Genomic DNA, 26,634 nt, shown 5'->3' with positions numbered 1-26,634 from the left:
TGCCATCAGAATCGATGAAGGTCATGATTAGTGCTCATTTTGTAATTCATTAAATCACCCAGGGTGCTTTATGTGTTCAAACAAATTAAACTCTGTGACTGTTGCTGCGGTTTACCCGCCTCTCTCTGTGATATCTGCCTGAGCTCCTGCTGCGGCTCGCTGCAGCCTGCAGCCCTTTTCCTCTCGCTAAAGTCAACCCCCCCCCCCCAGTAAACAAGTGCTTCTTTTTTTTGTTTGGTCACAATATTTTCCTCCCAGACAGTGACGGCTGTTATTTCGCCCGTGGCTCCTGTCAAAACTAACATGGCTTAATTGACTGCGAGCGAATGAGCTCCTGGATTGATCCTGTCAGGCTCCTCAGGAAGTGATGCTGCTCCATCTGTGAGGCGCAACTCCAGCGACAGCAGCAATCTGTTGCTTGGGAATGAGCCAAGTCTTAAAAAAAGGGGGGGAAAAAGTCAGAATTACAGAAAGTACCTCAGGCGCTGTGTGTATTCTGATCAGCTGTCAGTGATGACACACTCAGATGAACACGCACATGGAGATGCAACTCAGAGAAGGAGACAGAAAGACAGACATGCACATATACACAATGTAATTTTTGCATCATGGTTAGCAATGTCACATTCAAGGGGCCCTGCGTCTCTCCCTGAAGGTACGGCAGGAATCAGAATGGTCTTGTCTGGCTTGTTAGACATTTGATGTCAGGCGACGTTGTCCTCGGGGTATATCCAAAATACAGCCTGTCATCTATTCCTGCACCGCTCTCATTTGTCCAAACTATCGTGGCATATACTGTCATCTTAGGTTTTTACCTGTAACTCAACTCAGCCGGGCCTGGTCGTGACCCCGCCAGCCTTTCACCTCGTCCTCTCCTCCTCTCTGTCCTCGCCTTCCTTTCATCTCTCACACTCTATCTCTTCAGCTGGAGATACTGTATTTCCCCAGCTAAAGTGCACCGTGCAGCAGCGCCTTCTGGCTCGATTAAATATTTAGACGGCTGTCTATGTCGGCGGTGGCTCCGGAGACGCCGAGGAATAATCTGGGAGACAGCTGCTATGGCACATCTGGGTGTCACTGATAGCAGAGGAAGGTGTGCGGCTGGTGTTGCTATGGAGGGGGAGACTTAAGAGACACAGCTGTCAATCAGACGGGTGGTAACGGGTGCCTGGGCTTCATAGCGTCCCTGCATGGTGGGCCCGGCTCGCGCAGACTGATGCCTGACAGGCTGAGGCTGCCGCTGACGTCTGGGCCGAATGCACTTTTTGGTGGGGACGACCATATGCTAATGTTGCCACAGGCCACACGCTATTCTTTAAAAATACATCAGTTAAACTGTCATACACCTCAATCTAACCCAGCTAAAGGTACTTTTTGTGTTTTTATCCTGCGCTTGATTTCTCTTTTTACATAACTAAATGAATAACAGGTACGAAAAGGTTTTAGAATTACTACGATAGATCAAAGCACGTCCACCAAAAGTTAAGTTCTAAGTGTCTGACAACAGTACAGAAAGGATCCCCACAGAGATGGACCTTTTTGTTACTAAATTAGATCGTTTTTTAATCAGTTACAGCTGTTACATTAATCTTTTCGAGGCCACCAGACTCCATTGAGAAAAACAGTAATTTTACCCTGCAGCACACGGTAGCTGCATGCCTACCGCTGCATCGATCGAGTTGTCTGTTTGTGTTATTGTGTGACTTTGGTGTTTCAAACGGTTAGGTCAGATCCAACAACATACTTGTGTTTATCAGAATAACCAATAAACTAACCGGTTTAGGTCGCAGCAACTCCTGTGGTCTTCAAAGTAAAATGACTGTTTTTTTCAATGGAGTCTGGTGGCTTTAAAAATAAGCTGTTTCTTGCTTAAAAAGATCATCTTCCTCCGTAACAAAAAGGTCTATCTCTGTAGGGATCCTTTCTGTAATGTTGTCACACACTTAGAAGAACAATCTGAGCCTGTCAGTGATTTAAAACCAGCACCAGGAACTTTGACCGAGCACATATGCAGGATTACATTGCAACCATTTCAGCCCCTTTCTGAAGTTTTTGTACCCATAAGTCATTAAGACTCCAAAATATGTAAAGCAGGAACTGGAATGAGCCTTTAATCTCGTACTGAGAACATGCTTTAATGATAACTTCAAAATAAAAGCAGCGTATAATCGCTCTTATCTTTCAGTGTCACTGTGACTTCCTGCAGGAAACATTTGGGGGTTTTAAATAGTGCTGATCCTTGTTTAGGTTTGCTGGTAACAGGGTGGCTGTAGGTGCAATGTGTCAGAACATTTGAGGAAGATTGAGTGTGAAAAGCCGCCCACTTCTTCCCCCCCCCCCGCACTCCTCATCCGCCAGCAGCCTGAACTTGGAGGCTGCACGGCGGCGCTACGAGGCCGGCTGGCCTGAAAATCACTTTGTGTTCCTCTCCCAGGCACATGCGGCGCGGATGCGTCTCCACTCGGCTCAGGCCCTCCCGACACACCGTGATTAATGGCACTCGCTTCCCTCCCCATCTCATTCTGTTACTGTCAGAGTTAAGTGGGCCGAAGACAATAATAAACAGTCAGTCTTCTGTGAACCCCCTAACACGATCATTCCACCCCACCCCGTTCCCCCCTTTCCAATGAGAAAAAGAGGAAGAGAGATGGAGTGAGAGATAGAGAGGAAGTGTGTGCATGTGTTTGTGTGTATACGTGCTGCAAAAGAGCCACAAATGCAGGTTAAAGACACAGAAATGGGGCTCGGTAATGGAAAAGGAGGATGGGAGATATGTCAGTGAGTCATGTGAATTGTGCCGCACAGAAAGGGAGAATTGTTCGTTTAATCTGAAAGAAATTGGCTTTTTAACTACAAATTAAACTTATATTATGCGTAGTTACATTTTACACATTTCTATGCTCTCATTTCTTTTTATATTTGTAGATCAAGTTGCTCCTAATGACTTTCTGTTTCTGTTTAATCAGTGCTTTTTAAAAATAACACTTTCCTCCAGATGGCATTGATTACATAACTAATACTGTAATGAGAGGTTTTACTATGAGGGCTGTTTCTTGCAGCAGTTTATTCTTGGGGTCCCCGGGGGCCGGTGGGTGGTCCTCGCACGATAAACATGTTGTTAGGATGAGAGATAACAAACAGTTGATTACATACATGTACAATATGTTCACATATGATGTACAGGGAAGGCAGGAGAACATATGTGCACGAAAGCTAACAAGGGGAATGATGTGTGGGGGGCAACAGCAATAAATACTTAATGCAGCTTTGTTTGTGTTTGTTTTCTTTTTAACAACAGATCCTTGAAACACTTCTCGTTATAGCTCATCATGTTTTAGAACAAAAGACGTCTGTTTTTAAACACGTTGAGTTCTTGTGACGTCAGTTTCGTGCTCTTGAGCGCCACCCACTGGCGATAATAGGTAATTATGGTAGGACACTTCCCAGTTTAAGCAGACGTCCACGGTTGGCTCCGGTTGTAACTCTTGATTTTCCTGGCTGACGGTCGCTTTCCTTTTCAGACTGTTTGCTTCATCTGAGCGTCGAGTTTGTTTCTTCTTCTTTGGAGTTTCACTTCTTGTTGAAGTTGTATCTGTAGTCATCCATCTTTTCTTTGTTTGTTCAGCCATAGTAGATTACTGTTTACTCACAACACTTGCAGAGAGCGGAAAAGCAGCCGCTTAGCTCCGCCTACCCTCTCTGGCAGACCAACCACTGCTGGCTGATGGAAAACGCGTCACTAACTGGGCGCCGCTTGTGACAGCCAGTCCATAATAATACTATATACTGCAAATGTGGAGGCTTTCATCAGTGGTTTCATTCACCATTGTGTTACCTCATTTAGCGATAGAGACTTAGTTTAGTTTAGTTAAAGCTGTTTACTTGCAGATGGTATTAAAAAGTCTGTTTTAGTTCAAATCTACGGAAGCCCAAGGTGGACATGCATCCTTACATTTTATTTACTTTTTTCCCCTGATTAGTTATTTCTGGTTCTTGTTGACTTATTCATCTCATTATCTCGATATGAGTTATCATGATCATAACATGTGTCTCCGGAGCTGCAAACAGAAACAGGCTTACCTGACCTCATCAGTGTGGGCGATGGCAGCATGGCGTGTCCTGCTCTGTGACATCACAGTGGGCAGCCTGTTGTTACTACGAGAAAACCAGCTTTGTTATCTCGAGATAACGAGTTAAATAAGTCGAGATCTGGAGAAAACAACAGAAATAACACGGGATGTTATGAAGGGAAAACAGAGTAAATAAAATGTATGGATGCATGTCCACTTCGGGCTTCCGTACACATCTTTCATGTATCTTATATTATACAGTAATTTTCTATGGAAATACATATAAAGCTGTGGGTGCTCAGAACACTAGAAAAAGCACATGTGCATGTGTAAAACAAATGATATCACTTTAAGTTTTTCTGTGTAACTTTAAGTACTTTAATTCTCAACATAGGGTTCAGTTTGCTTTATCTCACCAGGATAATCCGCCCATCTTTCCAGGCAGTCCTGGGTTTACACGTGCCAATATTTGATCAGATACACGCTGAACACTGTCTCCACAAGACGGATTTATCGATTACAACTGCAGCGTTTTGCCATCCCATCATCAGGTTATACTCAGCATATGGCCAATAAGATCCATACACAGTTTACCTCACCTGATTTAACACAGGTATGAAGCCGTGTCGACCTTTAACATCAATCATGTCAACATGAGCCCGTCAGATTATTTATGGTTCTCCCCGTAGGTCGTGATGTTCTTCACTGCGACTCTTCTGCCTGTTTCCAGACAGAAGCAGAGTCAAAAGTTCAGCTTAAAAAAGTCGAGATGTTAAAATAAATGTTTAACTTACTGTGACTTTTACAAACACGCTGCATGCAGTGTTTTACCAGAAGAAGAAGAAGAATGACATTTTTTAAGTAAAGATGAGAGAAGAGAAGCTCCCTCTTATGGTTTTGTGTTATAGAGCATTTTTAAACATTGATTATTGGAACAGTTTTGCTTCAGATTTCCATGTTTATTGATCATCTGACTACGGCTGCACGATGAATCCTTTAACCAAAGCAATTAGGATAGTGAGGCAAACTGACTGCAACACATGGAGCTGCTACTTTATTGTTACTTGTGAACATGCACGAGACGCTCCTGCTGTCACAGATCATGTCGAGGCAGGCTTTTAGTTAAACGTGGTGGCTTACGAGTGAGTGTATTGGCGTTATCAGCGGCACCTCATCCCCGTGCTCGTTAACACTATGGCCTGGTAACGAAGCGAACATGCCGCAGAGTGTCTTTAGCGGCTACACCTGCAGCGCACACAGCGTGTGGCTGTGTGTGCCGACAGGAAGTAGGAGACGGTGAGCGTTCGTTTACAAAAGTTACCGTCACCGAGTGATCACGCTGCTTAAACATTGTTTTCAACTCTTTTAGAACGGTCGATGACGTACCGTGTAAATAATGCAGCTGCAGAAGTCTGTTTGTGTTTGCTTAAAGACCCCTCCAGTGAATTCCAGTGTTTAACCTTGTAAACATCTTCAGGTGGTGTTCATGTGCTACAAGACATGTCAGGGAAACATCAGCAGTCATCACCATGGCTCGGCCTGTCTGCTTTTAATGCAGTGTACCAAGGACAGGCTGAACAACATGCTTTCTGATTGGCACAAACCTAAGGAGCCAATCCCGTTAATGGGCGGGGTGACGCTATGCATATCATTATGTGTAACCTATGGCAACCACTTCTGCGATGCGTGAGCCAGGTGTAACCGCCATTTTTGCAAACTCACGCTAACGCTAACGTTACTACTGCTAATTACTACATTTCAAGCTAGCTAATTTTCAACAAGTTGCCACTAACGATGGCAGAGATGTGTTTTGTTTGAGCGTAGTGGGCGGGGCCTATGAGGGAGAAGGAGGAGATGCTTTGGGAGGGTTTTTACGAGCTGTTCCACTTTGAAGGGGCTCCTGATTTGTCTCTAAGATAGCTGTAAGGTAAAGGGTTTAAGATGCAAAGAGTTTTAGAATATTAACGCTTTTTACGACCCATATGTGTTTGGTAAAGATCATGGTCATTATTATATGAGAAAAAGCAGATATCAGGTGTCCGGGGCAACGGATGAGTCCGACAAACGCAGGACTTTCACTCAGGAGACCAGAGATACAGTCCTGCGTGAGTTCTAAGTAAGTCTACCTAAAGCAAGAAGAAGAGATTGAGACGGCTGCAGCAGGGGACAGAGAAGTGAACATGTAGGTGACACTTTGGATCTCAGACCTGCGGCTTAAGTCACCAGCGAGCCGTCTCTTCCTGCAGCTCCGGCCTCCTCCTCTTCCTCCCTCCCCAGGCCTGTCACTCCACTCCTCCTCCAGTCCAGCCCTCCCTTCTTCTCTTTCAGTTTCTGCGAGACGCCGACCAACACGGAGCTCATGCGGCCGCAGCATCGTTTAATCCTCTGAGGGTTTCCGTACACAAGCAGGAATAAAGAATCAGCGTTTGAGTTCCAGTCACTGACCTCGGTTTCGGGGCCTCGAAAGCCTCCACCGAGGCCGCGAGACCACCATTACATCCCCCCCCGTCCTCTCCCTCCTCCTCCTCTTCTTCTTCTATTTCTTATTACCGGGGCTGACCTGCCTCACGGCCCTGAGCTCAGTGACCGAGAAATCCTCCGTCCCCTCGCCGTCCCCGTCCTCCTTGCTGCAGGTGGATTGTCTTTGTGTCTACCGGAGTGGCCTCGGAGAAATGAAGTGCCGTGATCTCATCACGCCGAGCCCATTGTTTTCACTCTCATGCACACTGTGTAATAGCCATGGAGATAAGGGGATGATTCAGGCCTTTCACGCAAGGAAATGTGAAAAAGCCCTGCCTGTGAAAAAGTGAAATTACTGTTTTGATGGCTTTTGATGGCGGGGGGCATAATTGCTGGATGGAAGGAAGGATGGAGGGTGAAATACACGTCGGAGATTAGTATTTCTAATACTGGAGACGATGGTGGGAGGCCTGCAGAAGGTTATGCACGCAGTGGGTAGTTCTAATGAAGCTGCCATCTATGCAGAATAGCAGATTGACTAAAATAGCTCATTGTTCTTCTTTCCACAGCAACCTTTGCCCCGCTGGATTGAAACTACATTCCTGATGGCAGCGCTGATTGTGATATTGTGCGGCGCTCATAGCCATAGTAACGGTGATTATTTTCACATTGTTTGTGCATGGAATAGCAGCCGGAGCCTTCAGGAACGAGGAAACGAGCTTAAGTATTTTTGGCAACTGGCATAAGGCTCATCAACGCATGCAGACAACACAGGTCGGAGGATTACAGCTTGTAGTAATGACAGGGGCAGAGCGTAAATAGTATAAATACTCCCTGGGATTATAATTAGCCTTACTCCGCGCGTTTAGACACACTCAAGTGGAACTAAAACCTTATTGACTTCTGGAGACAATTTCATATTAATTGGATGCCTCTACTTTCTCGCTGTCGGTTTCTTCGGGTTTGTTTTGGAGGCTGCTGACAAACGCGGCGCGGTGCAATAACAGAGAGAGGAGCGGATTAGCATTAGCAACAGCAGCACCCATTCCAACGCAACAAAAAAACAAAAAACGCACCCTTTCTTTGCCGTGCACGGAGGAGAGAGAGGGAGGGGGAGGGAGGGAGTCGGAGCAGCTTCGAGGCCGCCGATGAAAAGCAACTAAAAAGTGCAAAAAGGGGATCAATGTGAGGCAGGCTGATAGATTAGGTGCATGTTGTAGGGCTGTATCCCTCGGGTGGAGGTGAGGCGGACGGGGTTTCCTGGTGATGCTGGGGCGGCAGGACATGAGAGGAATTAATGTGTCTGCCACCGCCGCCCCCTCAAACACACACATACTATATTTCATCTTCCATCTCAGCATTCAGCATATGTCCTCCTCCCTCTTTGTCTGCCGCCACCCCCCTCCCTCGCTCTGTCGGCACACCGGCCACAAATTTCTCCCTTATTTTCCATCCAGAAGTGGGGGAAAGTTGTAAAGCTAATTAAAGAGCGGGGATGCGGCAGCCCGACAGATGTGCACTGAGATGGGTGCTATTGAGTAGCGGGGATAATGGTGTGTGGACCTGGTGGGCAGCGGGGGTGGTGTTGGAGGGAGCTCCTACCTGGGCGTGCATGTTAATCAGCGCGCCTGTCTGTTGAGAGCCGGGGAATTAAGGGGGAAGGGAAGCGTGTCGCCAGCCTCCAGTGAGGAGACAAGGCTGGCAAGCTGATTAAGAGCACAAATTTGCCAGTTTGGTCAGACAGGGAGATATGTGTACCAAGGAGGAAAAGGGCAAGAAAAGTGTGTATTGATTAACAGTGCTGCAGGTGGTGGAGTTCAGGGGGAGAGCGGAGGGAGGAAATCTACCTACCGTTGTCAAACTAAATATTTCACAGTACTTGAAGGCATCACAATACTTCAAAGGGGGCAGGAATCACAAAATGGCCATCGCGTATCTGTAGGGAGGCTGTGGAAGTTGATAAATGTTAATAACTTAATGATTTCTCGACCCGGTGCTGAGATTTCTCCCCGTGAAAACTCACCTCGCCCGGCGCTCCGAACAAAAAAACTCGCAGCCTGATGAATTTCATGACATTCACAGTCTCCTTCACGTCCGCACGCATTTACAGCTGCTCAGCAATGGAGGACGCAGCCTCAGTGTGAGCGAGCAACAATCCGGTGATGAAAGCTCCTGGCTCGTTTTCAAGCCCAAAACGGAAAATGACAAAGAGTGTTCGACTCGCATCAAAAGGGAAGAATGTCGTCCTGAATCACTGACAGGCAGACGCAGGGATAACCTACAGATACCTTTGAAGCAGACATCACTGACTTTAGCTTTTTACAGCCAAAGTCAGTCATTAACCTGCTCCACATTACAGTGCATGGCAGTGTGCAACATACAGGAGATGAAAGCTGCTGTATGCATGCTGAATATTCATGGAGGGGGTTTAAAGTATGTCTCCTGTGTTGGGGAGTAATGAACTACATGTCATTAAAGTGGTCGTGTAGGGGCGTCGGTTTAGCTCAGCGGTCCTCGATGCGGCGGCCCTGGGCTGGACTCCCGCCCTCGGGCCTGTCTCCGTAAATAAAAGCATAAAAGGCCACAAATATTAGTCGTTAAATTACTTTTACGTGCAATTTTTTTGTGCAGGTAAATACAAACAATATTTGGGCATAAATTATCTGAACGTTGCTTGTATACTTTTTAACTGCCAGACCTCTGAAGGCGGCTCGTGCAGGCCATGGATTCATCATGATGCTCAATGTTCAGAGACTGGCTAACTTAGCTTAGCACCTGGACTCTGGTTTCTGCTTGATGGACATTTTGTAATGAAGCTGCTGAGGTTAGGAACTCTAGTCAGTGATATGGGGTGTGTGGGATATCCTTTGAGCGTTTATTGTGAACTAAATTATAGGTACACAGACGCACAGGCGCTGTTCTTGTTTATTGTATTACATGTGAGTGGAACAAAAGCCCACGTTAGCTACTTAGGCTATGCTATCTCTACAATTAACACCTCACAATATAGACTAAAAACTTTAAAGGCTTACAAGAAATAAACAGTGCTGAGCAGGTGTTAGAGACTGTAAGATAACAGCTTCTAAATAGGCAACAGTACTTCTCAATTTAAACAGGCGTGTTAATTGCTTCACAATCAGCTGTTAAACAGAAACTATCGTCTTTACAATAAAATACATTAGCACTCACTCGTGGTCGTGGACGCGCGCAAACCGTGGAGACACCTGAAACGTGGCTTCTGTTAAACGTCTACCTTTAGCTGAAAATGAACTGCCAGCGCGAGCCGCGAGCAAAAAAAGGTTGTTGCCTAGCAACGAGGTAAAACGTCACTGTGCATACGTCTTCCCGTTCCCTGAGCCTTCTGCACACATTTCCTTCGACTCTTCCTGCAACAGAGGGTTGTTTTCTTTGTTTTTGTTTTATGTGGATGGCCTGTGAACAAGTGGGCACTTTTTGAAATGCACTGAATTGACCTGCATTTTTCTCGCTGGCGTGCGGCTTTCTTGTAACGTCTATTGTCGGAAACGGGAAGGGGCCGAGGGCGGGAGTCGAACCCTGAGACTGTAGCCTCTGTATACGCGTCGCCGATTTAACCGCTGAGCTAAACCAGCGCCCGCAGCTTTGTTACATTGTTGCATCACATGTTGTTCAACCACCCCCACTCCCCTGTGGCTGTGGCTGACCAGTTTTCAGAGTTTTCTGTGTAAGTGTGTGCAGTTAGAGCAGCTAGATTGGTGCGCAGCTGGAATGATCCACCAATCAGGAGAGAGCACCCTCCGACTCACCCTTTAAGAACCCAGCTCGTCGTTCAAGGCAGCTTTGCCCGAGCCAGCTCGCCTCTGTGCCTCTCGTGCTGTTAGCCCTTTTATTATTAGCATTGTTGTAAATGGTTGTAAGCTTCCTGAGAGGCACTCGTTCTGTCCGGACTGCGACAGGAAGTGGTTTTATTCCAGGATCACACACTCACGTAGGATAGTTCATTAGACACTCTAGGTTTAAGGGTGCTGTTCATTTGTTGTTTGGTTTGATTATTAAGGTTTTATTTCTATTTATTTGTTCCACTTTTTAGAAAGAGTCTGTGTTTTAACTCGAGCTTAAAGTCCTCCTTTTGTTCGACTTATTTATTGATTTGGTTTCTTTTTTACAAAATGTTTTTTTGATGACGCTCGAGTCAGTCAAACTCAATTTCTCCCCCTCGTAGCTTTGCTGTTGTTCCACGTCTGCCAGCACAAAGTAAATAATAGCTTACAAAGAAATGCTTTTATAACAGCTTCCTAAGAAAGTCTTAATAAACTCTTAATATCTCCTGGAAATGGATGTCAGATTGAACGTAGCATCCTCACAGTTACAGAACAATCGGACTGAAGGTGTGATTTTTGTTTGTACAGAACATTAGAGATGCCCGACATCCTGTCATCATCGCTCACTGATGAAAAGAAAGATTAAACACTCGTCCTGAGTGTCTATGGATTCTTTCCCACTTCACAATGTCCAAGGATTTAACGTGATTCTCTCCACGACGCTCAGTGAAACTGAACCAAACTCCTTTGCTGCTGAAGTTACACAAAAGACAAGAGACACAATGAAAGATGACAAGACAGTTAAGCACGAGGACTCTGAGTGGAATCAGGTGCCATGAACGCAAAGTGCTGTCAAGCCTGTGAAGAAAACGAGGCCCTCAAAACAGTAAAAGTTCTTATTGATACAAAGCTGTTTATAATGTTGTGCATCGCATGAAAACATCTTACAGCCATGAGATTAGCTCGGGCTTTTGTTTTTAACTTTATTGTCACTTTGTCAAGATTACAGGAACAAAGGAAAACATCATCACCTTGGGGTGGATGTAGGTGAAGCAGCCGCGTACGGAGGGAGGAGTTTTTTTTAGTTTTTTAAAACCAAATATGTTGCTATGGTTACCCTTTAGACAGCAGCATCGTATAAAAACTAAAGCTGTGTCCCAGTCCAGCTGCAGCCTTCGAAGGAGGCGGCCCACGGAGCATGCTCCGTTCGTAGCCTGCGTAGACGTTAAGACAAACTGAAATGAGACGGTCTGGTCTAACCTTGCGTCGCCAAACACCGCTCCCGTTGCCTACTAACAGATAGCTAGTGGGCTATCCTAACTAACATTGCGTAAGTTAACCTGTTATTTTAAAGATAATTTGTTTTGAGGGCCCTTTTGTTTTCTTAAACATGTGTATCTCTGTCTATTCGATTGAGTTGAAAGTTTAATCCTTGGCTGCGTAAAAGTCCGCCATTTCGTTTGAATTGGCACGCAATGCATCTTGGGATATGCAATCGGCCTTCAAATACGGCCTCGAGGGCTGCAGCCGCTGGACTGGGACACAGCTTATGTTTAAAAGAGGCTTTGCACTTTGGATGCAAATGATTCTTTAAATCACCTGTGGTCATGAGCTTTGGGTAGTAACCGAAAGAACAAGATTGCGGATACAAGCGGCCGAAATGAGTTTCCTCCACAGGGTGTCTGGGCTCAGCCTTAGAGAGAGGGTAAGGAGCTCGGACATCTGGAGGGAGCTCGGAGAAGAGCCGCTGCTCCTTCACATCGGAAGGAGCCAGTCGAGGTGGTTCGGGCATCTGATTAGGATGCCTCCTGGGCGCCTCCCTGTGGAGGTTTTCCGGGCACGTCCAACTTGGAGAAGAACCCAGGGCAGACCCAGAGCTCGCTGGAGGGGTTATATATCCCGTCTGACCTGGGAACGCCTCGGGATCCCCCAGGAGGAGCTGGAAAACATGTAGAGTCACGCCTGGGTCATCTTGCTGAGCCTGCTGGCACCACGACCCGGCTCCGGATAAACGGAAGAATACGGATGGATGGATTCTTTAAGTTGTGTTTTTTGTTGCGTTAAAATCATAAATACAAAAGTAAAATTAAACTTCACAATTATTTAAATCGAAAATTTCAAACTGCTTCAAAATAGAGAAATAAGAGAAAATTATGTGTAGACGCATTTAAAAATTAGCATTTGCTCCTCCCACAGTCCAAAGACATGCTCGTGAGGTTCACTGGTGACTCTTGTAGGTGTGAGCGTGAGAGGTTGTCTGTCTCTGGTGTAACCCCGCCTCCTGCCCAATGACAGCTGGGATAGGCTCCACCCCCCCGCGATAATGATGTCATTAAATCCAGCCGTTCCACTGTGATTGGATCACGACACTTCCTGATCAGAGTTGATATTCACATCAAAGAACAGGAGTGATTTGTGTCAGTGACACCTTGTAAACAACACAAAAGTTTTCCACACACGAGTGCACCGTAATTCCCTCCCATGGATAGATGTTTTCCTCCCCACATATCTGCGAGTTTTTAATTAGAATTATCTCTTTTCAGCCGCGCGCCCTGATCTCATTGCTGCCCTAATTGTTGTTATTTACACAGCAAAGGTTTATGGGTATTTATCGACATTTCCCTTCCCCGATCTCAGTGTCTGCGGTTGATAATGAGTGGGGAAATTATTTTTAACACTCAGTCATTATCTCTGTGTTCAAGTAGTCTTTCCTTTTAATATGCTAATGCGGCTGATATAATCAGCTGGTAATTGTAAAACACTTCAAGTACGACACATTTTGTGGCGCTCGCTCCTGAATGAAGAAATCACAGACAGGCAGAGCTGCGGTCGGATCTGTTTGTGTCCTCGGGAGACGTTGTGGAGGGAACGCCCGCCATTCGATCCCGCATGGCACCAATCCAAATCACACACACACACACACACACACTCCTATAGAAGTGTGTAGGCTGTGTAGTGATGCCCCCACCAGCACCACCCACTCCTGCAGCTTTCTCTTTCTTAAAATCCACCTTTGATTAGCATTGATCCTCCCATATGGTTGGTTTATACCTGCTAGCTATTCATGTCACAGCATCTTAAATGAATCTTTTTTTATTGCGCGTTAACCAGAATGATGAAAGGAGTGTTCTCCCCACGTCCTCCGGGAATGCTCCTGCTTTTCTGTGGGAAAGGATGGAATCCTGACTTTGTTTTTCTCCTTCGGCTGTTATTTCCCCGAAGAGAAGAGAAGGAGTGAAGGGAGCTATGAGTGATCGACTCTGCCTTTATTCTCCAGGTTTTCGGGGGATTTGAAGTTATTGAAAGTCTGGGGATGGGTGACAGCTTGGAGATGTCTGTGTGATGCCCACTGGGTGTGCGCCGGCCATCGTGTGTGCGTGCGTGCGTGCACACGCAGACACGCACGTGTCCAACCCTTGCAGGCGGGGAGGCAGAGGGCACGGGCTCCATGTTCTCAAATACATGTTATTCTTGCGGCCAATCATTTCTGCTCACACATGACATCTCTCCCAGATTGATTTCATTCAGCTGTAGAGGGCGGCAAGATCAAACAAATGTTGTCTGAAATAGCGGCGGCGGTGCAGGGAGGAGGGAGGGGGGAGGAGGGGGGGTCAGGGGTGGGAGGTTGCTGGCTTGAAAGATGAAGTGAGGGATGGAAATGGAGAGAGAGAGAATCAGTCATCCAGTCAGGCCTGTGCCATGCGGTGACATGGTATAGCGAGGGAAGGTCTATAAAGCAACGATCCTTTCAACGTCTCCTCTTCACAGCGAGGCGGCTTTCTGGAGAGGTGGAGGTGGTGGGGGAGGTGGGGGGGGCCCTTTTCCTTCACGATGCCTCTGAGTACCCATGCAAGGAATAATGGATGCGTAATATGGAACGACAGCTTGCAGAGCACTATCATTAATGTTGTAATTCACTTTTAGTGTTTCTACTATTGCGCTGCAACAGGAGGCACAGATGTCACCTGAATCTGCTCCTTCTAGCAGCCAGAGCACACCCGCTTTTCACCAGCTGTCTTGGAATGCACCCTGCCAGCCCCCCCCTGTGTGGGCAAATGTGGGCATGAGTGTGTGTGTGTGTGTGTGTGTGTGTGTGTGCGTGGTCCTGCTTGCTCGCCTTTTGAATGCAAGTTTGTCTTTTTGGACGGAGCTTGTTTCGTTTTATGTTCGTTACTTTAGTGCAGCTTTGTTCCTAAACGTACTCCAGGGTTTAGTTTGAACTTCAGCGTCGTGTTTAAGGATAAATAATCGCTGCTGCGTGTTCTGTGAGGCGGCGAGAGGGTTTGATCTTTATCATCTCTTCTTCTAATCGGATAGAAGACGAGGTTGCACTTCTCTTTTGGACGTTTCCTCCAGTAACGTCAGTCCGTAACTTTTACGCGTTACAGGACAAACATCCTGCTTTCACACATTCACACATTAGAAACACAGGTTGATTATTTAATGTGCTTCATGTTACACAATTGATGCACAGTTAATGTCTTTCTTTGTCTTTAATGTCTCTGAGTTTGGTGTGTAGTCTCGTGAGTGTTTGAATGTCTTCTTACTGTTTTATCATTTTACGTACCTGCCCCGGACAACGGGCGGGAAATAGCAACTTGCTGAAACCTGCTGCAAACCACGTCTCCTTGTTTTATATGAGGTTAACGTTCTTTGTGCGTCGTCCCTGCTCAAATATAGAAACACAAAATAACAAACACTGGACTCCTCCCAATCTGTGTGAAAACTTTTTAATATTATTGTTTGTATTTCTTTTAATACTAATTATTAGTTTAAGTTGATCTGCAAAGCTGCAGAGATGAAGGAACTTTATTCAGAGTCAGTTTGAACTTAGAGAAAAAGGTGTGTTTAAAAAAACAACAGCAGGACAAATAAATTGATAAATGAATATGAGTCAAAGGGAACTCGTGGAGAAGCTGTGACAAATCATTTTTCCACTTTGTACATGATTTTTTTTTAATAATAAGGTGGTTAACAAATAAAAAATTGTTAAAGTTTTAACTTTTTTTGTGGCTGAAATGTTTCAAACTTGTTTTTTGTTTAAATTTAACCTTAGAGCCGAGAGCTGCTCGTACGTATAAGTAGAAACTGTGGGTATAATAAGCTGAAGCTTCAGCCTACTCCTTTTCAGTCTTGTTTTCTTTATTTCTTTATAATGTTTTTATTTCTGTGTGTCTTTATTTCGGCTTTTAGTCGACTCAATTAAGCAAAACATAAAAACCGTCAAACCTGCCCTGGAAACGATCAAACAGGAGAGCTGATGCACCTCTGCACACTTGTGCAGCGTTCTTAAAGTTAATTTAATGTTTATATTAAATTTTAAGTCAGTTTTATTTTAGAGGCATTTTTGAACGAGGCAGATTCAAAGAAAAGGAACATCTGAATAAATGTGTTAAAAATCATATTTAAAGCTCAGAATCTTTACAGATAATAACCTCAGCATTATTAATACAAACTAAAATAATTCTTGTGTGTAAAAAAAAATGACACATGACAGCCCTCTTAAGGCAGCTCAATTACTGAGTGTTACTGAATGGAGCCGGGCTTCACAGTTAACTATTAAACGGTGGCATCGCTGTACAAACAAGCTCTAAAGATAATGCATCAAAAACAAATGAAACGGCACCACTGTATCATTCTGAAAAAATACAACTTGCTCAGTTTTATCAAATTTTCTTTTATTAAATGTATTTTTAAATGTGTAAATAATCTCGCCCCTGCTGTACTTCGTCCATATGTCACAGAAACAAATGCTAATAGAACAGCCACCAGGGGATCAGCTAACTGCAACTGTAAGGTGGCACAGCGTTAAACTACTTTCGGCCAATCAACACACTTCTGGAATGCACCACCATCAGAAATAAAACCACAAACTGATAAGAAGACTTTTAATGAAAAGGTGAAACACTGGCTGAAACTAAATCAAACCTGCGACCACTGAAGTCGGATCATGCACACAGGCACGTTAAACACACATTCTATATGTGCCACTTTTAAAATGATTGGTGTATTTTTTATTTTTTTTGTGTGTAATTTTTAAAAACTTAAATACATTATAACGTATGAGAATGCAACTTAAGTTTGTGCTCTAGTTAAAGATGACTTGTTCTGACCTTTTAGTAGAAATGCCTAACCAGGGATGGGGGCTGCAAATTAGCCTCGGCTAGACACCCTGTATGCAATACATATGTATCTGTAACCTGTCACAATGTGTTTGCATTGTCCCTGAAAAAAATAAACTAATAAAAAAAAAGAATAGTGAGTAAGAAAGGTTAACAGACACAGACGTGGTTCTGTTGGCCTCGCGGCGCCGCCCCTCTCTGGCCGCGCCTCTTTGCATCGAGGTTAATGAAATGCAAATGTTCAAACATTTTGTCACATTCCTTCAAAGTGCAGTGTTTTCTTTTCTGAGGCAAAAATGCAAAACAATAAGTAAATACCGATATGGATTTCACGGACACCGAGGCTCTAATTGAACCAGGTGTGATTAGCATATTGTTTGTGCTCCACGCTGCACCGTAGGCCTGTTTGTGTTAGACGGGCGACCTGCATGGAAATGAGCGCTTTGAAAAAAAAATCAACACAAAATGTATCCTATTCCTTTAAAAGGGGGCACAAATTTAGTGTGAAGATCATCCTGGCAAAACCACAGAGGGAAATGTCAGCGAGGGGAAAAAAAAGGTTCAAAGAGAAAATAGCTGACTGACTCTGTAAGTGAAGCTAAGCTCAAAATGAAAAATGTTCATTATATGCCCGTCAAGGTGAAAGGAAGCCATCTCTCGCTGCTGCAGTTAAAATGTCGACCTCTCGTTCTCCGAGGGCGAAAATGTAAAAAGAGGAGAAAACGCTGCTCTCTCTCTCTCTCTCTCTCTCTGTGTGTGTGTGTGTGTTAGTGTGTGTGTGTGTGCGTGCATACATGTTCTGCGTGTGTGTGAGTGACTGAGCTGAGCTCCAGTTCAGACAAGGGCAGCGATGTTAATGGTGCCGCTCAGTAAAATGACCCTCACATCCGTTTCTTCATACATTTTACAGAAGTCCTCATATTTTCCCCGTGTCAGCACTGTTTGCGTATCATTGTTGTGTGTGTGTGCGTGCGTGCGCGTGTGTGTGACCTCTACAACGAGCCCGCCGCGCCCTCTCGGACCTGCGCTTGTCTCTTTGTGTGTACCTGCTCATGTAAAGGCTGTTAGATCGCCCTCAGGATGCATTTTATTCAGCAGTGAAGCAGAATGTTCCGGTTGACCTCTGCAGATCACAGATGCCGTCCCCGGTGCCTCATTACTGACAATTTATATAATCTAATGCTACTTGAATCGCTCGCTGTGTTGGCGAATGTGTTTATTTTTAAAGCAGCTCTCGTTCGGGCCGTCGTGATGCTACAAATCGTCTGAAAGAACAGAGCAGCAGGTGGGGGCCGAGCAGCTGACCACACTTCCCGTCTAAAGATTTCAGAAACGACCCTCGTGGCTCGACTGCAGATGAAGCCTCGCAGCTTTTTGATTTGTTGGATGGTGTGCTCGTGCCAAGGCCCGTTACAGTTTTCATAAGGACTGGATGCCAGGCTTTAACTATCTGTTGTGGATTATGAGCTCACCTTCCACCTCTCCGTCTTTGCTGGAAGACTCTCGCGTTATTATGAATGCGAGCAGCGACATTAAAGTAAAACTGGGTGCAGAAATAATTTCTCATCATTAGAAAGTTTGCGAAGGTTTAACCTTTTTTTAATCTTTGTGATGCATTGATTAAAAAAGGTTTCAGTGAAATTCTTTTTATTGTCCACAAATCCATTTAAAGCTAATGCACGATGCACAAGATAATCAATCTGGTGCTGATTCCCTCCTTCAGACAAAAGTAACAGAGTCCTGATGTTCTGACGGTTCTAAAGGTGATCTCTCCAGATGTTCCTGTGGTGTGACGGATGTTCAGAGTGATTTTACTTCCCCCGATCTGCTCAGAAGAACGCCATGGTGACATGTTCAGTATTTACGATCTGATATCCTGCCGAGCACGCTCTCTGTGGATCGTCGCGTGGAACCAAACAATCAGCCAATCAGGAAGCGAGATGACAGAAGCAGGAAGCAAAACAACCGCAGCCATGGCGACAAAAGCAAACGTGCAGCATAAAGTAACATGTGCAGCCCGTGTTCACGCCGTCTCCATCTTTTCTATCATCGCCAGTTCTTCCTGCCCGTCGTCCGCCATGTTTGTTTACTCTAAAGTCTCGTTTGAGCGCCAGAGATCCTGTGAGCTTTCCAGCCGTGAGAGTCGGACTCTGGTTGTTGGTGAATGAATGTGCTGTTTGGGTCATATTGTTGTAATCACCTGTCGTCACGTGTGCGTTCTCTCTGCTAAGATTTGAAACATCTTTCAGAGCGGACCAGCAGCCTCAACACTTCTATTGTTTCCAGCAACTATTAAAACCAAATCAGTGAGCTGAGCTGCTGCACCCTGTGACTCCTTCTTCATTACAGTGAACTTCATCTTTATTCACTCCCCCGCACTTTCATGCTGCTGGAATAACTAACTTAAGCAATACATGTGTATTCATCCGCTGGAGAAAATAGTTCCCAAACAAACTTCTGTGCTTTAATTAAAGGATATGTTTGAGTCATGTTTATAAAGATCTTGTGAGCTCACAGCTGAGAGGCACAGACAGGAAGTCAGGAAGGACACATTGTTGGTTTTGGTCGTCTGTAATGAAAGCACAGAAGAAGCAGAATTATACTTTAGATGTTCATTTTCTACAATTTAAAACAAGAACAAAAATATAACTCATTATTACGCTTTGAGCTTAATGACTTTATTCCCACAGAAATATTCTGACCGTAGACGACAGCATTCAAAGTGCCTGTTTGTAATTTATTTTTAAACTAAATGTGTCTTGCTTGTTACTCATATGACTGAGTATGACCACCTAACACGCTGTCCTCTCTTGTTCCGACAGACACTGATTGGTACGGTGTGCCGTCGACACCAGACTTCACCCTCAGCTTCAGCAACAAGTGATTTCTCCTTCGTTCCCAACACCTCCGACCTCTGACCTCCGACCTTCTCACAGGTAGGATGACTCACTTTCACAAGACGTTCATACCTCATTGATAGTGTCATAAATGCTCATCTTGTAGTGGCGAGTAAACAGGGAGAGAAACAGAATCTGCACACAAGACTAAAGCCTCCAAGCGTTAACGGACAAGAAGGAGGCAGTGAAACAGCGAGACTTATTTATGGATCCATTTAGAAACACAGTTTAACCGTCTCACTCCCAACGCGTCAAATACTGCAGCTTGTTCAGTGACCCAGAGCTTCATATCCTGCAAGCATCTGCTTTACACATGCACGATTTTTCGGGGGCCGTTTATGCCTTAATTCAGAGAGAGAGAGAGAGAGGGAGAGGGAGAGGGGGAGAGAGAGAGAGAGAGGACAGTTGAACCCAGGGCCACCACATCGAGGACTGCCGCCTCTGTATATGGGACACACCCGATTTAAGCGCTGAGCTAAACCGGCTCCCCATGCAGTGTCTGATTAACTGTTAACACATGCAGTGTCGGGCTAGACTTTCAAAATAAAGCTGTCAAATTAGCAATTCTAAACAAGCAAAGCCCTGTTAGACTTTCAAAATAAAACCTTCTAATTAACACTAAACATTTTAAAAGGTGTGGAAGTACTGCAAAAATGTATTCATGCTTAACGTGGTGAAACGGGAGCAGTTCTTTAAGGTTTACGCACCAAAACAACTTTGTTATGTTCAGCGTTTTGGTTAAATAATCAGAATCAGAACTTATTGTAGGTTTACAGATACGTTTAGGTGCAGAACAATGAACACAGATGTTGAATAAAAATAAGTAAAAAGCTATTAAACAGTAGTTCTCCTGCTGAAATAGAACAGGATAAAAATGAGACAATAAGAATGAGATATAAAAAACAAAAGAGCTGCACAGATGTGCAGGTATGTGCAAGACGACGGTTGTGCAAATATTTAACAGTCTAAAAAAACCATAATGCAATGTAAACAGACAATATATAAAGGGCATTGATGTAAGTTAAGGCCAGTTCAGATCAATGATTCACGACGAGCCTGGATGCAAAAGAATCCCTCGACATTGTAAACGTTCTAAACTTTGCCGCTCACATCAAAGCAACGCAGCGAGCACAGACGCAGCTGAGCGTCTCCATAGCAACGACGCACTGACATACCCCACTACCTCTGCGTTAATACTATAACGTTAGTATGAATTAACTAGACTGGATTTCTGTTAGCGTCATAAATTGTTACTCTGACCACATCTTCTGTTTGAGTCCTTAAAGAATTAAGCTCAGAAGGAAGGGTTAATTAAATGCTATTCATGTGCGTGTGTGTGTGGACACACACTTGATGCCACCCCTGCATGAGACAGTGCCCCAGTTGGGCCACCGCAGTCAAAGTCTGGATCCGCCCCTGACAGTGACGTGCTCGCAATGTTAGCTGTAACTTTGACGGAGAGTTAGGAAAGAGAGGATCTGGAACATTCTTCAGCTACGGCGACGCATACTCCAAGTTTCCTGATTGGCTGAAGTGAAATAGTGACATCATTCCGTTCTAAATGTTAATAACTGTGGGCCTTATTAATGAATAATACTGTATTAGATTTTCTAACGAGTTAGTTATGTGTTTTATTATGACACTTCAGAAAAGAGTTCTGGTTCCGAGTTGAATCCCAGCCTCTGAAGAGCTTTTCACGCTGCATTAGCCGGACAACCAGAGAGCAGACAACAAAGGAGGAATCTACAGCTTCATGTTCTGAAGCGTCAGGCAACAGAAGAAGCTGCTGCGTCTGAGACGTCGAGGGTTACTGACCAGACAACAATAACAAGGAGAGGAAAAAGTTTGTTCTCCCCAAATTTAGGATCTAATAAAACGAGAAACGAGAGAATGTGAAGCTTCTCTTTTTTCTCACTTGAAGAATAAAAGAACAAAAAACTGTTATTTTTTCTCACAGAACTAAAAGTAAAGAAAGTCGTTTGTTCGGCTGCGATGCCCGAAAAGTAAAATTAATAAAGCAGAGAAATCCTTCTCAGTACACTGCCTCTGCACTTTCTCATTATTTAGCTCATCTGCTAATTAAAAGACGTCTCAGCAGGTCTTTAAATGCCATATTGACTTAAGTTACAATCCGCCGGACAACAAAGAAACACCATTTCTCTTCTGTTGCCATTTCGTGTAATGAGCCTCTGCTGCCTCGTCCCCGCGCGCGGCGTTCAGACTGCTTTGTCTCGTCAGCCCGAGCTATATGCAGACGGTTAGACGACATGAGGACTGACTCATTGGAATGATAATCCAGTGTGTGTCTGCACTTACGGAGGATATCTCGAAGCATGTCACACTCGCATCAAAGCCGCTGTTGTAATTTTCTTTTCAAGGGCAACTTGAAAGAGGAGTCGGGAAGAAAGTGGCATTAGTTTCTTGTTTTCTCCTACGAGGCAGCCGGTTCAAAAGTAACCCGGCGCTTTTTCTGATGGGAGTGTAGGATGATTCAGCAGGAAGCCAACAGCCCGTCTGACTGATTCACATTTAAACATAAACAGAAATATGGCTGCTCCCGGGAGCTCCGCGCAGGAATGGAAAGTAGCCCCAAATTTCACAGCAGCAAATCAAACGTCTTTTTATTTAACTCTTCCTCTGTTTCCCCGTCCTCGATGGCTCCCTGTAGCATTGCACACACATAACAGCGCCTACTGATTGGGCTTATTTGAAGCACGCACCCTGACACAAAAATGGAGAAGAGGAGATTTTCCCGTGTCACGAAGGGATTGAATGTGGTTCTCCAGAAGAGGAGGGCCCTGAGAGGATTATATGGCTCAGTGGGCGCTGCATTGTGTGGGGAGTGGATACAGCAGGTACCCACCGAATCCCAGCCAAGAGACAGACACAGTGTTGCTAGGGATAATGTTGCCTCCCAGCAATTAAACTCTGGAGGTTTTGGAGTGGTTTAGGAGGAAGCTTGTTAAATTATCCCATCGCTTCTTTCCCCCCTTTTCTCTCCCTGTCACTCTGCCTCTCTGTTATTTCTGTTTCACTGCAGAACTACAGGGGGAGTCAGTCGCCTGCACTGCTCCGCTGCTTCATTCAATCCTCTTGTGTTCTTCCTTTGCATCTTTTTCAATCGCATACAGAAACAATGCACACACAAATAAGGCAAATGCGCACACACACACACACACACACACACACACACACACACATTCCGGAGAGAAAAAGTGAGACTAAAAATGCTCAAAGCTGCCAGGTGATGGCACCTTTGAATTATGAACATAAGCTTTTAAAAAAACACAAATTAAAACTGTTAAATGCTCATAATTATCAAAAAGGTTTTTTTCTTGCACTAATAATTTGCAAACAGGAGATTAAACTCGACGATGAGTCACAGGCTGTGTGAATATTCTAAAGCTCGTCATTACTGTGACGTGCGCGAGCTTTGCAGGACAACACTCCTCTTACCGGCTTCACTCAAGGCTTCCATGTGTCATCACATCTGTCTGTAGTTAAACAACGTGAGCACGTCTCCCCTGCTCTGGCGTCCCTTTTAAAACCACCATCTTTCATCAAGCGCGCTCAGATCCAGGGACCGGTTGCTGTCTGGCTGTCCTGAGGTCAAAGTTGAAGCTCGGGGGTGACCGAGCCTTTTCCAGTCACAGCTCCAAAGCTCTGGAACGGCTGTCCCTCACACCGCCTGTCTTTAAATCACGCACTTTTCCTCCTCGGCCTTTGGCTCTGCACCTTTAGTTACCTTTTCCTTTCCTTTCAGTCCTTTCACTATTTTATTGAGTGTTTGATTGATTTGACTGTTTTTAAATGTGCTTTATAAATACATTTGGATTGGATGCATCAGACTCAAACTTTGTGCTTCATGGGCCTTTTTTTATGTTTGTATATTTTATTAAAATACAGCTGAGCTGACGTTTTTATTCCCTCCATCATTTTCCACCTTTTGTATGTTTGTGTCAAACAGTGAGCCGTATTTATCTTTCCTTAAAGGTTCAAACACATTTACTCAGTTTCTCCACTCATGTGCAACGATAGACGGATATTTGTCCATTTCTATTTTATGCTACTTTGTGCGTCTCCTCCACTAAATTTAAAAAGTGATGTACTTTTGTTCTTCTTCTGCAGCTGCAGGAGCAGATAAATATTTTCTATATAAAACGACCCTCTTCATATTGCACTCTTCGAACGCGTTTTTGCGTGCTGCTTTTGCGTTGCTGAGCGCCTCACGTTTTTCCGCTCGAGTTGCAAAACTTCAACTCAAAGCAGGAAAACGTAATTGGTTTTTTTTTCTCATTGTCCAATCGGATGAATGGAGAGGCGGGCCTTCTGTGGGGGTGACGACATCGAGTGATCGCCGTGATCTTTCCTCTTCCTGAAGGTCTCATGTCCCCACACAGATCTGTTCTCCATGTGGAACACCTTTACCGAGATATAACTAATCTATTGAACACAGATTAAGTTTATTAGCTAGCCAAAATAAATGTGAACAGTAACAGTTAGATTGACAGCTGATGATTGGGTGGTTGCCTTAACAACAGCTGCTGCTCTGTCTGATCGAGCTCTTCATATAACAAAGAGTTCCGTCCTGCTCTTTTTGTGAAGTGTGTTGAGGTAACTTTGGTTATGATTTGGCACTATAAATAAAATATGATTGATTGATTGACATAAAGATGCCATAAAAAGTAAATCTTGGGTTGATTGGAGGAACATTTTTACAGATTCAGACATTGCATTTACATTTTTTGCTCTTGAATTTGAAATATCGAAGTGTGTTGTTGGTTGATGTCCACTTGATGTCCTACATCCTGTGGAAAGGAGTGCTGCTTTAGCTCAGTCAAAGCAGGCGTCCCATGTACAGTCCTCGTCGCACTGATCGCAGGCTCGACTCCCGGCCTGCTGATCGTCTGGTGCGTGTCCTCCCCGACTCTCTGCTCCACACAGTTCCTGTCTCTTTTCAGCTTTCCTTTCTAATAAAGGCAAAAAAATGATCTTGTGGAAATAGTCGGAAGACCGGTTTCTCCGAGGAACGCGTGGATGCGGGGTTAATTCTTTTTCACTGGGCCGCACACAGCGAGCAGAAAGACCGCCCGACTCCAGAACCAGCTCACAAACAGATCGCTCTCGTTCTCCGATGCTCGTGCTGGATTCACTTTGTTGTTATTTGTCTTTGAGTTCAACCTCATAAAACTCCTGCCTTGCTTTTGGTTTTATGGGGGGCGGTGTCGCTCACTAACTTTGACCACTGTCCTCGTCCTCGGGCGAACAAACAGCCCATTTCAAAGGTGAAAGTCCGTGGCATTTCCTCTTAAAAAACATCCTCTCATTTATTTCCAAACGCGGCACTGTGCTTCCTCATACCCTTGGGACTTCTGTGTCCGTAGTTCCAGGTCGGTTCCCAACAGCACAGCAATGCTGCGCTAACCTCTTTTCCATACACACACACACACACACACACAGACCCTCACCCACACACACCCCAAGGTAACTGTGGGTAGTGGAGCCCCAAAGCTTCGTCGTCCAGGACAAATTGGTAGCAAGCGGCTCATTTACTCGGAGCCGTCATGAATGGACTGTGCCGTGACTGTGTAAACAAGTGCAAAGACTCCCAAGGGCATTCCTGCATAAATAATGACTCCAAGAGATGTTTGCCATTTGTACCACTCACTGGTTGCAGACATGGGTCAGCTAGTCTCCTCTGTGGGGAGTCTTCAGTAAACAACAGCCGCCGTGTCCATTAAGGACTGTGTGGAAAGTTTACCTGGTCACAGGTGCGGGGGCTGGTCTCCCAGGCCGGGGGGACTGGGGATTGTTTTGGCTTGTTCTCCTGCTTTTTTGGGAGCTTTTGGAGGCCGACTCACTCTCAGGCTTCCTGCTTTGGTGTGACCAAAAGTGAACTTCATTAGAGGTGTTTGTTTGAAACAAGAAACGACCGAGCCGAAGTTTCATGGACTCATTGGAAGTTATTCCGTCTCGTGGACGTTTGAGGGGTTGTGTTTTGTCATTCTGCCAGAGCAGAGATTTCAGCGGCAGGTGAGGAGTCAGAGCGCATCACATCTCCTGTCATTTCAGCCGACCGTCGGCCTGTCGACGGCTCCCTCCAGAAAGTATTCTTTTGGTTTAGCGGGCTAGATGAACTGGAGGAGCTTCCTGTTGCTGCCGGTTGATTTCTAACAAGTTGTTTTGGCACTCTTAATTTTCAGTAGTGTTTTTCTCACCTCCTTTAATTAACTGGACGGAAGTATTCAACACGCCGAGTGTGATTAAAATTGCTGAAAACATCAGGTTGACATTAGAGGAGGCAGTAATGTGGCTGTAAACACGGATTGTTTTGTTCTGGTTTCATGTTGATTAAACTGTTGAAAGGCAACGTGCTCTTATTTATGAAAATGTGCTCCTATAAAACACAACACACACTGCGTTTACTCGTCTTTAAATAGCTTCATCAATGCCTCGTTTAATGTTACACCACATTCCTGTTACACCACGAAGCTGCATCTTTGTCTTATTTTAGTCCTGTGGGTCGGGACGCGACGGCAGGGAGAGAGTTTGTTACTGACGTCCCCAAACCTTAAACTCATCCAGTGCACAGGTGATTCTTTTACAGCTTGTATTAACAGATCAGCCAGTTTTATATGAGGCCGATCAGCAGAGTTATTTGCAGCCGCATTCATTTAAAAGGAGTCAGGTCAGAGTGGAATATTTGGGCAGATAATGGCGCTTCCTGTACACACATCAGAGCAATCCATGCGTTGGATTGTAAGATAATTTGTCATGGAGATGTCCCACTTTGGACCAAAGTCCTGGACCAACCGTCACAAACTGCCACAGAGCCGTTAAAAGGACCTGAACGCACCTCTCCTCTCGTTGTAGCTTGTGTCGGGAAGTGAGCAGCGGTTGAGCGAGTAAGAGAGAGAGCGCGGGGTGAGGATATATGCGAGCGGAGCAAAGAGTGCAGGTGTCAATCTAGCAGTGGTCTTATATTTAACATCGTACCTGGAGCGGCATTCAAAGCGTTTAAGGCAACTGCCTATATCGCCTATGCCTCGAGCCGGCCCTGCACAGAGCCGCAGACCTGTGCTGCTCCTCTTCTTCTTCACTGACCTGCCATCATCTCCACCTCCATGAGCTTTATGTTCTCGTTCTGTCGTCGCCGCACATCAGCGGCTGCCGGGGAATCTCTGCAGTCGGCTGTGTGTTTTAGCCGACCACCCGGGCTGCAAACAGCACTCCGAATAGTGTTTCATAATTGTTTGGCATATACGTTTCCGCTCGGAGCGTGGGT

General features: G+C 45.0%; 1 protein-coding gene across 4 annotated transcripts in view; it reads left to right on the top strand.

Moving 5' to 3' along the window:
* Nucleotides 1-26,634, top strand: part of LOC138604300 (RNA binding protein fox-1 homolog 3-like) — a 420,599-nt gene that overhangs the window by 70,644 nt on the left and 323,321 nt on the right. For all 4 annotated transcript variants that reach the window (XM_069676201.1, XM_069676202.1, XM_069676203.1 and 1 more), the window contains exon 3: nt 19,275-19,388. The gene's annotated coding sequence lies outside the window, so the exon portion shown is untranslated. The remainder of the gene's footprint in view (nt 1-19,274; nt 19,389-26,634) is intronic.

This window comes from Semicossyphus pulcher, unplaced genomic scaffold, assembly GCF_022749685.1.
Source record: "Semicossyphus pulcher isolate SPU_LCO1_2020_fin unplaced genomic scaffold, fSemPul1.0.p SCAF_25, whole genome shotgun sequence".
Taxonomy (NCBI): Eukaryota; Metazoa; Chordata; class Actinopteri; order Labriformes; family Labridae; genus Semicossyphus; species Semicossyphus pulcher.
The sequence above is the reverse complement of the archived record's forward strand: the minus strand, read 5'-3'. Positions and strand labels throughout refer to the sequence as shown.